The 4744-nt window shown below is 52.9% G+C and overlaps 1 long non-coding RNA gene across 1 annotated transcript in view; it reads left to right on the forward strand.

The window, feature by feature from the left end:
* The first annotated feature begins 1565 nt into the window (after positions 1 to 1565).
* Positions 1566 to 4744, forward strand: part of LOC141747043 (uncharacterized) — a 29954-nt gene continuing 26775 nt past the window's right edge. The window contains exons 1-2 of the long non-coding RNA XR_012588577.1: positions 1566 to 1914; positions 4494 to 4608. This is a non-coding gene — a long non-coding RNA (uncharacterized LOC141747043). The remainder of the gene's footprint in view (positions 1915 to 4493; positions 4609 to 4744) is intronic.

A 4744-nucleotide genomic window follows, 5' to 3' on the forward strand; every position in this document is an offset into this window, starting at 1 on the left:
GCTTGTTGGCTCGGCACTGTGGCCGGGACCCAAGAATGCTGTGTAGGTAGGCAGCAGTGCTTAATTAATGTATATTGAAACAAAAGATCGGGTAAATTGTTTGATTTGTCTTTAGGCTATGTTTTCAGGGCTAATCTAATTCATAACTGTTAGACTTATTCTAAAGAGATTAACACAAACTTCCAGGAGAGGCATGCAGTTAACTCCAGAATTACCCTAAACACTAATTGTTTACCGGAACATTTACATCCACCCGCTTAGATTCGTATTATTAGCATTATTATTCTCTGCTAATCAGATAGGCGAGGTGGAAACGAACGGGAGCTTTTTCTTAATTGTTGCAGCGGATTGACAGGGCGTCCGCGCAGACTTTGGAGGAGGCGGCGGCGGCCCGGCGCCCTGCGCGGCGGTGAGGGGCGCGTTGCGCCCGGCCATTGTCTGCGGGGCCGGGCCGCTGCCGTTCAGCACCGGGCGGACGGACAGCGCCCGGCCCCGCTCCCCGCCGCCCCCGGTCCGGCCCGGCTTCGGCCGGGGCGGGGCGGGGGGGGCCGGGGGGGAAATCGCCTCCCATTCGTTCTAGCAGCGCTTTCCCCCGCCTGGTGATGGATTTATTAGGGGGTGGGAAAGAGCACCCCGACGGGAGCGCTCTGTCTCCCCGTCTGTGTGTGGAGACGCGGCTGCCATAGCCGTCTGCGGCTTGTGTACATATACCGCTTTAATAATTACATATACGTCTCTATAACCTCATTATTCAGGAAAGACTAAAAAACGCGAGCAAATTGGAGTGTTGGCAGCAGGGGTGATTGCAGGTCTGGATGCGCACTCCGTCTCTTCCCAACTCGCCGCCCCCTTCCTCTCCCCCTCCCCAAATCATATTTATCTGAGATTATGTCAAATTTCAGTGATCGGAAATGTCTTGCCCAAAAGCCATTCCCGCTGGAAAAAGTCAAAAGGGTTCCTGGCATTAAAACGACCTTGCGTCATTCCTGATGAAATTAGCAGCGCTGCATGTTTAGAGCTTTGCTATGGATGCACTTTGGTCACAGTAAGAAGTAAGAGATTTGGGGTTTAACCCCCCCATCTGAGCAGGAGCCGTCTGCTTTCACTAGCTGCGAATACCGAGACCGGCACTCAGAAGCGCTTTAGACCCGCAGTCCATTTTTTACTTGTCTTTAAGTGCAAGCAATGGGAATTGCTAACCTCGGCTAAGAAAATTTCATTTCCCCCATCCTGCTAAACGGTTCTGGTCGACATATGTTTGTTATCAGAGAGAGGTGCTATGAACACAGAGCCATTTTCTTAGCAGCTCTTTGACTCTGTGTTACCATAGTCCCACACGGCATTGGTCCTTTCCCGTTGGGAAGTCATGAATAAGAGACTATGAAGCTTGCACGTCAGATCTTCCTCAATTAATCCACCATTAGCATGTTTGGGATCCTCTACTGGATGGTTAACAGCAGCTTTGGTAACTGTATGCTGTCCATACCCAATTATGCTCTGCTAAAAATGAACTCTGCAGAACAACCTTCCTGAGCTGTCAGTGTCTCCCGTTTTCCTATTTTAACGCTTGTGTGTAGTGGCAGGCGACAGATGGTGTAGATCAGATCGATTTGATTGCATTAGGCGATTTTTTTTTCCTCCTCTCCCCCCCGACTCCTTTTCTGGAAGCCCACATTCATCTGAGAGGCGATCGCCGGGGACATGGGAAGCAAGAGCAGCCGCCGATGTGTGAAAGCAACGAGACATGGCCAGCCAGAGGCGCCGGGGTCCCTTCCCGGGGTCTGTTAACATGGTAATCCGGCACCAGGAGAGAAAGCTGCTTTCTGCTGCCCAGAGCCCATTCCCCATCACACATCAGATGACTCCCTGGTTTTACACACAGTTGGAGTTCTGCTCGAAACCTGGATTTAAAGGGTAAGCGCTTCAATAGAGGTGGATTTCTGGTGGTTACTCGGGTAGGTGGCGAAAGGAGCGAGCTCCCAGCGATTTTAAAAAGAGGCTGCCTTTGAGCGGGAATGAATATTTTCTTCCTTCCTCTGGTTTTTCTCTCTCTTTTTTTTCTCCTTTTTTTTTTTTTTTTTTTTTTTTTTTTTTTCCGCGCCCCTTTCACCGGCGAGCCCCCTAATTCACAACAATTTCTCGCACGGAAAGACATCGCGCCTCTCTATTGACGGATGGGATCGATATTCCCCCTCTGAAATTTGCTTTTCGTGGCGAACCCGAGCTCTGCTCAGAGCTCCGCTCCTGATAGCTTAATTGTTTAATTCCCTCCAGCCGTTCCCCTCCCTTCTGTCTCATCCCCCACCCCACCCCCCCGGGCACGGCAGAGGCGGCGGAGGTGCCCCCCAGGGCCCTTCCCCGGCCCCGCCGGGCTGGGGCTCCGGCACCCGGGCTCTTTCGGCGGGGGAGCGGGGCGGCAGCGCCGATAAAACATGGCTTTCCGCAGACCGGTGAACAAAGGTATTTAATGCCGAGGCGCGCCGCCACGGGCACCTCCCGCATGCGGCGGAGAAGGTGCGAGGCGGGCAGCGCGCCGGGGGTTTCGCTCCCCCCGGTGCTCGGTGTGCCCGGTGCAGGGGTGGGGGGCTGTGTGTGCGCCCGGTGCCGGGGCGGGCAGGGGCGCGGGGGCGGGCAGGGACCCGGCGGCGGGAGGCGGCGCGGGGGAGCGGGCGGCCGGCGGGAGGCGGCGGGGAGCGGCGCGGCGGCGGGCGGTGCTCGGCGCTGTCCGTCGCGGCGGGTGCTGAAGGGCCCCGGCGGGCGGTGGGTGCGGCGGGCCGGGCCGGTGCGGGGTGGCGCGGGGCTGGGCAGGCAGGGGAAGTTTGGGAAGGCGCTGTGTTGGCGGGGGGAGTGTGTGTGTGGGGGACGCTTCTCAGGGAGGGGAAGGGCAGTGTCAGATGGACACGGCGAGAATAAGGCTGGCGCCGCGCGGGTCCTCTTTTCCCCGAGATTCGCATGCTTTCACATTTTTATTTTATTTTTTAAAAAAACCAAACCACTCCAAAGTTTGGATTTCTGCTTAATTCTCGATGCCTTTGTGGAGCGCCTCCAAATTTCGGAGAATATCGGTCTAGGTGTATGACTGTAGAGTGTTTTCGCCACGACTTGGTGCATTTTACTTTTTTCAAACGGCTTTTGTTCAAGTTGAAGGAAACGCACTGCATCGGTTATTTCAGTTCCAACGCCAGCTAATGGGGTTACAGCCTTCAATTTCACAGCGGGGAAAAATTACACTGTTTGTTATTTACTTTCTACCTGCCATTTAAAATGCAACTTGAAAGCTTGCTGTGTTTAGAGGAATACAGAAAATCACACCGAAAGTGTGATTAAAATAGAGGAGAGTGAGTTGGAAATATTTATTTTTTTAATTTAAGGTAATGTGGCTGTCAAAGTATTTTTTTTCTTTCTCTGTTTTTCTCTTTTCTTTCAAATTCAGACAAGAGTCTGTGTTACAAAACAAATGCTGTCTTCTCGTATGTTTTCGTAGGAAGCATAGTGGTAATCTGTCAAGGAAGGCAAGGGCTCAGGTTAAGGAAGGAATCTGTAGAAAAAAGCAAGCATCTTGTATTAATTTCAGTTGGAATCTAATCAACAAGCTGGTCAGTTACCGAGTGCAGTGGATAATGAGAGCTGTGCGTGCTGCATAATTACTCATGGCTGAAGAAGTGCGGAGTACCCCTGCTATCTGCGGGTTTTGGCCGTGCATTGCTAGTTTCATTCCCCCCTCCGCGTCACTCACACAGAACCTGTCCTTAGCATCAAGAGCCGGGGTGAAATAACCCGGAGAAGTTCCTAATCGCCAGGCGAAGTGTGCTGTGCCATGACGTTGCAGAGATCCTTTCTATTTAGTTGGCGAACAATAAACGTTTATTATCACCGCGGCAGATCATCAGACAAAGCTTCCCCCTCCCGCCTCCCCCAAGTACGAGCGCTGCTGATAAGGGAACTGCTCCGGGTGACAGGCAGAGCCGCAGGCGCCATTTGGAAATAACTTCTTTTATTATTATTTTTTTTTTCCGCGGTTCGCCTTTTGCAAACACTTGCGGGGAGGCGGCAGGTGTCAGTGCGGAGGTGCGCTGCTGCTGCCCCCGCCCGCCGCCGCGGAGCCGCCTGCCCGGTCGGCGCCTGGCAGCCACCGGGCTCTGCCGTTCGGGCACACGCGGGGAGCGAAGTGCGGTGAATTTGTACTTTGAAGCCTTTTTCGCCTTAGATTTTTATGGCACTAGGGAGGCCTGGCAGAGGAATGCCTCTGCTGAGCGCGGAGCCTTTGCTATTTCTTTCTTTGATTTTTCTTTCTCTTCATCGCGTTCCTTTCCGCCCTCCCTCCTCTTGGTAGCACATCGAGTCAGTGTGAGTCAGGACTTGTAAAATGCATTTCCAAAGCCCAGATGAAAAGTCTCTCAGGCGTGGCTGCTGCTTTATCGGAGCTCTCCCAAGCCCACCTATGCAAACAGATTTGTAATATTTGTGTGCTTAACCGTGCATCTCTTTTACAGGAATCTGTTGCTGCGTGTGACATCTCTTGCAAGCTCCCAGAGAGAATTGATGGAGCATACAGCTAGGGAATAGGATGCCAGAGAAGCACAGAGGAAGAAGCCGGGCAATCACCAGGTAAACTCAACCTTACTTTGATTTATTTCCTTTCACCTCGCCTGCAAGACCTTGCCCGCTCCAGTAAGGCAGCAGGAGAGCAGAGGGACTGTAAGCGTGTGTATTAAACGCCCGCTCCTCTCGTTTGCCTCTGCAG

This window comes from Larus michahellis, chromosome 8, assembly GCF_964199755.1.
Source record: "Larus michahellis chromosome 8, bLarMic1.1, whole genome shotgun sequence".
NCBI classification, from domain to species: Eukaryota; Metazoa; Chordata; class Aves; order Charadriiformes; family Laridae; genus Larus; species Larus michahellis.